The 9,394-nt window shown below is 39.8% G+C and overlaps 1 non-coding gene across 1 annotated transcript; it reads left to right on the top strand.

Moving 5' to 3' along the window:
• The first annotated feature begins 8,821 nt into the window (after positions 1 to 8,821).
• Positions 8,822 to 8,928, top strand: LOC138173579 (U6 spliceosomal RNA). Its single transcript, XR_011171443.1, has one exon. It is a non-coding gene; the product is annotated as a U6 spliceosomal RNA (small nuclear RNA).
• Positions 8,929 to 9,394: the final 466 nt, after the last annotated feature.

Consider the following 9,394-nt stretch of genomic DNA (forward strand, 5'->3'; position numbering starts at 1 on the left):
GTGAAACGCACGCCGCGCTCTGAGCTGCATCCAATCAGAGCTGCAGCAGTGAGCGCATCCTCCTGTTCTTCCCCAGTGATTTGCTTGCTGGCGCCATTGAGAGCAGTGCTGCGGAGGAGAGCTGAGGCAGGACAACATAAGCCCTCCCCTGAAAATAAGCCCTCTGGTGTTTTTCTTTCCAAAAAAATAATAAGACAGTGTCTTATTATCAGGGAAACACGGGTATGTCTTTTCATAGAAAAGCAGAGAGGCCAACATGGCCTCCCATCACTAGAGTGAAGAATGCATGGTGGGGAATAAGGTATAAGAAGACTGGAAAAATAGACCTTTGATACCGTGTTTCCCCAATAATAAGACACTGTCTTATTATTTTTTTTGGACAGAAAAACACCAGAGGGCTTATTTTCAGGGGAGGGCTTATTTTAATGAACATTGACAGCAATTTTAATAAACAGGTAAATGTGAACAAAAAAATGTACCTTTATTCAATAATGAATTCAATAAAGAACAGGATGACGCGCTCACTGCTGCAGCTCTGATTGGATGCAGCTCAGAGTGTGGTGTGCATTTCATGGGGGGGGGGGGGCGCGCAGGGGATCACCTTCACTACAGTAGCAATCTCAATAGGGCTTATTTTCAGGGGAGGGCTTATTTTAGAGGAATCTTACACAGTAAGGGGAGGGCTTATTTTCGGGATAGGTCTTATTATCGGGAAAACATGGTAGATATAAGGAGATAAACATTTGGGCTTCCTCTATTAAAGTCTTACTTTGGTGCCTCATAAAGGAGATTGGGGGGCTCAAAGGCTGAACACTAGCAGAGCTTACAGGACTTTTCCAACCTGGACTCTTTCTCTTATTCTCATGCCTGGAATAGCTTTCAATCCCATCACACACAGACAGACACACAGCTACAAGTGACTAACCCACCATCTACCATCTCTACCTAATAAAAATTCTTCCTTTCCTTCAAAACCCAACTCAGGTCCCAAGACTACCATTAAACATTGCCCAGGTGGAAATTATAGTACAAAATGTTAGACTTGGAAATGACTTTTGTGATCACCTTATATAGAGTCCTCATTTTGTAGAGGAAGAAACTCAAACTCAGAGAGGATAATCATCTCCACCCCTTTTAAATCTATCAAAGCTTCTCCTTTGGCCTTATTTTATATATGTATGTGTGTGTGTGTGTGTGTGTGTGTGTGTGTGTGTGTGTATAAAATTTTTGCAGGCAGAAAGTCAGGGCAATAGGGGTTAAGTGACTTGCCCAAGGTCCCACAGCTAGTAAGTGTTAAGTGTCTGAGGCCAGATTTGAACTTAGATCCTCCTGACTCCTGGGCCTGTGCTCTATTCACTGTGACACCTATCCACCCCACCCTTATTTTATAATTTAAAAAAATTTTAAAAAATAATGCAACAGTAATAGTGATAGCATTTCTATAATGTCTTAAAATTTGCGAAGAATTTTGAATATGCCATCTCATTTGATTCTTATAATCCTATGAGGCAATCTGTATGGGAAACACTTATAACCAGAGAACATATGTGGGAGAGGGAACCTACATAGCATTCCTAAATCATGTTCCTAGGGCTCTATCCCAGAAGAAACACTTCTCCTCCAAAACCGCTGCTCACTATTTCCATAGAGATTCTGATGTCATCTGCCTGGGTTTCTTTCTCCAATGAATTGCCAACTGCTGCTGTTTTCTTCTAGATGCCTTCCTGCACTGCTGCTGCCTGCTACTTCTCCCATAAATTGTAGGTCATATATAAGCCTCTTCCCTTGGTTGGGGTGGTGGGAGGGGAGTAGTCAGAACTATTTTGTGAGATATCCAATGGCCAAGGGCAATTTCAGCTCTTTTGTTAGTCCATCCCATAGTCATAGCCAGTCAGCAAAAAGCCCTTAGGATAAGTCTGTGTTTTTAATAACATTGTTTCTGTCACAATAACTGATTTCCCCTAGGCCTGCTTGCTATATGAATTGAGGTGAGAAAATTCCTTTGAACTCCTCTCATGCTCCTGGCTGCCATTACTGGACCATCCAAATCACCCTAACAATTCACTTTAGTCAGACTGGAGGTCAAGTGGAACCAGTAACTCTTGTCTTAGTAACTTGCAGTTACAGCCAATTTACTGCCTTTCCTACCCACTTACACTTGTGTACATACAGTATTCAATTTAATTCAATTCAACAGTTACTTACTAAGCATTCACTATGTATTAGGCACTAAAGATAAAGAGACAAAAATGAAATAATCCCTATCTTCAAGCTGCTCACATTTTGCTGGGGAAAAGCAACACCCACCCAATTGGGAAAAATACAAAGAAACAAATACAAAGGGGCACAAACATTTGGGGGAATGGACCTGTCAAAGATTATGCTTCTCTAGTACAGCCTTCAAAAAGCCAGGGTCCTTTCTATGCATGCCTCAATGAGGTACAAAAGTAGGACTTGAAAAGAGCTAATGAGTACTGAAATAATATAAAACTATGTATAGATATATAAGCACATGTTTAATATAGGCATATACATATTTTATGTGTGTGCATATATACATGAGTACATATGTATTTCCACACATATATGAATATTTTATCATTCATTCCCTTTTTACCCCACTTATTTCAGATACCTATGGTTTCATTAGGTGCTTTATCTCTCTCCCAGTATAGAAATCCCTCCACACATCAGCAGATCATGTACATGATTTATTGTGGCCAAAGAATTCCTCAGCCAGGATCCAACTCTGTGGTCATGAGCCTCTTTGAACTTAGCCTGGTCAAGGCCTGGTTCTAGGACTGCAGACTTATGAGGCACAGCTGGAGCCCTATTCTAGGATTTTCTACCCTGGCAGGGCCTGTTAGAGTTTGTATTACAGGACACAGCAGCCTTTGGGAACCTAGGCTCATCTCCATCCCACAGTAACTATGAGGGAAAAGAAAGAATCTGCTCATTGTCCTCTGTTGCATCCCAGAGATCTAATGAGTAAATTGTCAAAGAAGGTGTGACATGGTTTTCTCTGTTTTCTACTAGAAGTTTATTAGACCCAGGAAGTGACTGGCGAAATGATAGATCCTGACTGGGAAATAGATGGATTGTGACTTTCTCAGCTGAGAAGAGGTGTCTTATTGTCTTTGTGTCTGGCCAGAGGCCAGAATGCTGTCGGAGAGGCTCACCATCAAATTATTACCCCTGCATTACGTAATTGGCACATACCCCTGAACAACTGCTTGCTGCCAGCAAGATAGCATATAACACATCCCTTGATTTATTGGCAGATGGAGTGGCACATTCAGAGACAAGGATGGAGAAGCATGCCATCATGAGAAGGACCTTTGAAGAAAGCAGGTGTATGAAGGTGGAATTCATGTTTACACCAAGCATTCTGGAGACCATTCTTTGTTCTTTCCCCTGTACCTGGAAGCATGTTGTTGTTGTCATTGGTCCTTCATTCTTGAAGAGGACCAATGACATCAGGAAGGTGATGTCTTGACTTGCTAGTGAATTGGATTTAAGTGAGGCAGAACTGTGCAAAGTCATCAGCTCCATTCTCTCCTCCAGGGTCATTGGAATCCAGTGGCTAGACACGGATCAGGATGACTGGGAATGGCCTGTGATGCAATGGGACACCTTGACCTTTTTAAGCTAAGGTCTTTCTCAGATCTCAGTTTGTTTTAGGCAACACCCATTCAGTAGTATAAGATTGGGTAAGAATTCAGGTAAAAGATGGCCTATTTTGCCTTCACAAAAGAATCATTCAGGGACTCTGGCCAGAACAGAAACAATTGCTGTTTACACTCACTCTGAGCCACCAAAACCTAGACAATGATCAAGTGACTTTTGGACTGGGGCCTATTGCTGGCCAATCAGGGAAAGTCAGAGTGATTTGGGTTAAAGACATAGTCAAATAGCTATATTTGAATCTCTATGGGCTCCATCAAAGACTGGTTTTTCAGAACTGGTTTTTCAAAAAATCATAAATAAAAACTACGTGAGAGAACAAATGGGGGTAGAGTAAAGGTATTCCAGTCATAGGAAATAACAGAACATATGAAATAAACCAGCTTGGTGCCATGAGAAAGGTAAAATTATAAAGGATATTAACTCAGAAGAATGATAGTGTGATATCGTGAGTAGAATGGTAGATTTCAAGAACCCAGATTCTTGAACACATACATGTTGTAATGAAACACTGATGACTTATGATTAGGATCTTATGATGTAGAACTGTATTGAAACAAATCTGTGACATTTGTTTTCACATATCTCCACAAAGATATATTTAGTGTCTTCACATATACTAAAATATATCAGACATAAGAGCTTGGGATTATAGATTCTAGAATTAGACTGGACATCAGTGGCTATGCTGTCCCCAAACCTTCATTCTGCTGAGGAGAAAACAAAGTCAAAATAGGGTTAAAAGGAGGTGTTCCGAAGATCCCAAGTATTACTCCGATGTTTCATTACCTCCACTGAATCTGGGGCCTCATCTTGGCATGGAGGTGACCCTGAGTTTGCAAAGGCTTTGTCAGTGCAGCACAAGCCTTGGCAGGCCCTACTACTCATATTAGTACCTAATCATATCCTAATGCTCCATTGCACTGTTATTTAATAGGTTTGTGTTTGTCTCAGCTTTCCTATTAGATTGTAACATGCTGGGAGACAAGGACCACTACTGGGAAAAGATCTAGACCTCTGATTTTATCATGGAAACTTTCCTCCCTGATACAGAGAGGCAACTTATAGGCAACTTAAAGTCTTAAGACAGTTGCTTGTAGGTGCTGAGTTCAGGGATTTGCCCATGGTCATGGGTCTAGCATGTGTCTGAAGTAGGTCTCAAAATCAGGTCTTCCTGACTCTGAGACTGGCTTTCTACCCACTATGTCATACTACAGAGGGAGCTGTAAAGATGGGGTCCACAATTAAGATTAGTTTTGGGAGCAACTGGGAATTGAGCAGAGAATCTGGAAACACACTCTTCAAATTTGTATAAATTTTTTCATTTCTTCCAGTTGTTCCATGATAACCATAGCACCTGTCAAATTTCCCTACTATTTATGTTGCCTGTTATAATACATTGACAAAAATAAATTGATAACCCTTTAAATAATTCTGAAGACTCACTAACCCACCATGAGGCATGCTTATTCTATACAGACTGGGTGATGACCATGTGTTGACAGCCAGTCTTTAAAGTTTATTTTCAACTCTGCAGTATTTCCTGTGGGCAGTTTGTGTTCAGCTTGTTTAGAGACCATTTGCTAAAACCTAGACGTGGAAACAAACAGGCAAAAATAACAATAATAAGGCTATTTTCTTCCCTGGCGGGCTGAGAATCAAAGTTGTCTGGTTCCTGGCCTTTGAATGTTAACTTCAAACATCAACCTTGGAATGTAAAGACCACTGTACTGAAGTGGCAGTGATACATTTGAAGAGGTAATGGATTCCTTGGAGCAAAGATCTTCCTTCCTCTTCTTATCCCCATTTCCCTAAAAGCAAGAGAAAGTAGTCACTTGTCTTCCCTCTGCTACCATCCTAAGGTCAAGAGCTCCTTCCTGTGCATGGCTTACCATAAGCCATATTCTATGGCCTTTGCTGCTCTCCAAGACATAGTTCAGAGGAAGGGTCCAGTTCCTTCAGATTTTTAGGTTTCATGTTCCCCCTTACTAAAATAGTCTCTCCCTGTCCCTCTCTTTTTCCCTCCTTATTTGTTCCACACACAAAAGTAAGAAAACATCCTTGTATAATGAACAAGAGTCCCATCCCCTAAAGCAATTAATTTGATCTCATTTTCAAAGAAAGAAGTCCTTTAGAAACATAATGTTTAAGCTCCCATGGTGGGCCTGCTTAAGCTTGGATTGATCTTTCTTCAGACCCACTGATACCTGACCAGGAGGCCTCTTGAACCACGTTGGGCACAAGGGGCTGGCTTGCTGCTTTCTATTATTGCCTCATGATTAGGCCAAGTGGATAGAGAGCTCAGATTCTGGAGGTCTACTGAAAAATTTGCCATGGAGGACAGAGACAGGCTTGCACTCAGCTCCTACAAAAATTGCAAAAATGGCATATTGAAAGCATTTCCATCCTTTTTAGCTATGTCTTGCTGAAAACATCTTGAAATCTGCCTAGAAAGTGTTAACTCCTTACTTTGATTGCTTCTTTTGGATTTACATAGCTCATATTTCCAAATCCAGAAATCTCTAGCCTCTTGATAACTTTCTAAGACCAAATATCATTATTCTCATTATGTGGGAAACAGCAATATATTATTCCAATTTGGCAATAAGGAAGAAAATTTGAAAGTTAAGTGGCTTCTTCCGTTATTTCAAAGTTCTGGCTATTTCTTCTTGGAGCTAAGTTTGACAAAAAAGGGAATTAATTTTTGTCCAAAGTTTATTAAACAGATAGGTAAAATCAAAGCTTTGGGAAATGTTTTCAATACAATGCTGCTTGTTAGTAACAAGGACTAACTAGGTGGTCTTTGGTGGACCCCTCTGGCACCATGAGTGTTTGTGGAAGAACTGTGGCTATCACTGGCTGGTTTTGTCAGGATTTCTGGGGAGTAGTATAGAGTAGGACTTCTTAAACTTTTTCTACTTGATATACCTTTTTGCATTTCAGCAACATTCTTGGTGCTGCATGACCTGAAGGCATGAGCAGTGCAAAAGTGCACATGCTTTGTGTTCAGAGCCAAGGCTGCAGTGATGTTGCAGGATGCAACACAGTCAAGCGCTTCCAGAAACTCCTCAGATTCATTGCACATTTGAGTTTGAATTAATTTTTGGTCGTTGCACATTCAGAAACCTTTTAGCGTTGCCAAGATTTTCACAACCACATATGGGGTAACAACCCACAGTTTAAGAAGTACTGGTATAGATTACTTAGTTAAGCATAAAATCACAGATATTGAGCCCAGGTGTTTCATAGCCTATACATTATTATTTGGTATTTTAGTCTAATTTGGCCTTAGTGTTCTCATGTTGTGAATAAATATGAAAAGAAATAACATAACAACAGCTCATATTAATACAGTGGTTTATAAGTGCTTTCCAGGTAATTGGTTTTGAAATCCTGCAGAATACAACCTCAATCATTCTAACTATGTGATTCAGGCAAGTCATTTAACTTGCGTCATCTCAATTTCCTCAGTGGTAACATGTGGATGATAGTAGCATTTACATCTTAGGGTTGTTGTAAGGATGAAATGAGATAATATTTATAACGCACTTCATATAGTGCCTGGTACAGCATTCTCTTCAAGCAAAGGTTGGACTGTCCCTTGTTTGGAGGGATTCTTGTCTAGCAGTGGCTGAACCAGGTGGCTTCTTGGTTCCCTTGCAATGCTGAGATTCTGGGCCTCTGTGAAAAATTAGGTGCCTAGTGGATCAAGTGAAGAAATATGTGATGTATGAGGACACAGTTAAGTGAATTTCAAATAGGTTGGCTTGCCATATACAAAGAATTATGGATTACTATGTTGATCTTACCTGGGAAATAGTTCTCTTCAGGCAAGACTCTGCCATGGATCATAGATCTGGGTCTGGAAAGGATTTTAGAGACTTTAGAGACCCTCTTCCCCCCTCCCCCATTTTCTAGATGAGGAAATTGAGGTCTCTAAAGTTTAAGCGACAAGATCACATAGATAATTCTGAGAGAAATAATTATTTCTCTCATATTAATAACCAATTATTGTATTAGTTCTGAGGTTTCCCCCCTTCTACTTTCTCATACAGAAATCAACTCCTGTAATCTATTCAGACAGCCTTTGAAGTTCAGGGCTGATAATGAGATGAAATCTTGGACGAAACTTACTCAACCCTCAGAAAACTTAGAACTGATCAAAAGATAAAGAAATTCTAGTTTATATGAATTGGTGGATTCTGACCCATTGTGTTTTAGTCAGACAGCTCTGGGTGGAAATAGATTCTCCCTTTTGACTAGATTACTCTATGTGGGGTAGTATGGCCATAGATATATCTCTTTGAGGAAGACTGAGTGATCAGAGTCATGCTGCCCAGAATCTCATTAGAATAAACCCATCTCTCATTATAATATTGATTTTCTTATTACTTGTTAACCAATCAGAGCTAATTTCTACCCTCAGAAACACCCTTCCTTCTAAGAGTATAGAGACATTGAGTGGGTTCCATAAGGGGTCTTTGGTTTATGAGAGGTAGCCAAATGATCCCTTTTAGTTATTATCCACTAGCAATAATTAATAAAAATGATTAATTACCCAGAAACTATGTCTCTCAAACTTTTTATATATCACAATTCTAAGTGGCAGAGTCCCAATTTCAAATTCATCACACTTTCTTCTACATCACGCTAACCCTGATGGAATTATGTTCAATATTTTTTATTACTTATTTCTTTAAAGATGTATATGACTTGCTTATCAAATTTGCATACCATTCTGGGAAGAATCACTAAGCTATTGAATGGCAGTCATGATCTAAAAAGATCTCCTTTTCATGAACTTGCAAACCTCTCTGCTTGCACTTTGTGATTCCCAACAATGCATCTCTCCCCTCTCTGTGTCTTAGCACAGACCAGCCCCTTTCCTTGAACGCCTTCCCTCCACACATGAAGTGACTTGCACAAAGTCTCAGAAAGGTAGTAAGCAGAAAAGCCTGGATTCAAACTCTGGTCTTTTGATTCCATATTGAGCTCTCTTTCCGCTGCCTTATGCTATGGTGACCACAATGTTTTAAACCTGGGTTACTAAGAAAAAACTGCCATCATTGATAGAAAGGGGAAAGAATAGCTAGAGATGTGGCATTCATAATTTCTTAGATTAAAAAAAAATTTATTGGTGCTTGCTTCAGTAGCACATATACCAAAATTGGAAAGCTACAGAAAGGATTAGCATGGCCCCTAGGCAAGAATGACATGCAAATCTGTGAAGTGTTCCATAGTTTTAGAACAAAAGGTCCAGAATATCAAGGGAATTAATGAAAAGAAATTCTAGGGAAGGTGGCCTAGCCATACCAGATCTTAAATTGTATTATAAAGCAGCAATCATCACAGTCACTTGGTACTGGCTAGGAAATGGATCAGTGGAATAGGTTAGGTACACAAGACACGGTAGTCAAGGATTATAGCACTCTACTGTTTGAGAAACCCAATGACTCCAGCTTCTGGAAAAGAATTTACTATTTGAGAAAAACTGCTGGGAAAACTGGGAAAAAAGTATGGCAGAAAAATTTTATTGGCTAGAAGTAAACAAAAAACATCATTTATTTCCTTCAGGTCACAGAATTTGTAGCAAGAAGACACCTTATAGGGAAATGAAATCAAGACAGATGAAGTGACTTGCTTAAAGTGACACAGAAAGTTAACAGCTGACCGGAGAGTAAAATTCAATTTCTTTCCCTGCTCATTCCAC

Source organism: Petaurus breviceps, unplaced genomic scaffold (genome assembly GCF_028583685.1).
Source record: "Petaurus breviceps papuanus isolate PSGF00001 unplaced genomic scaffold, PetGlider_PUasm1.0 582, whole genome shotgun sequence".
In the NCBI taxonomy this organism is placed as follows: domain Eukaryota; kingdom Metazoa; phylum Chordata; class Mammalia; order Diprotodontia; family Petauridae; genus Petaurus; species Petaurus breviceps.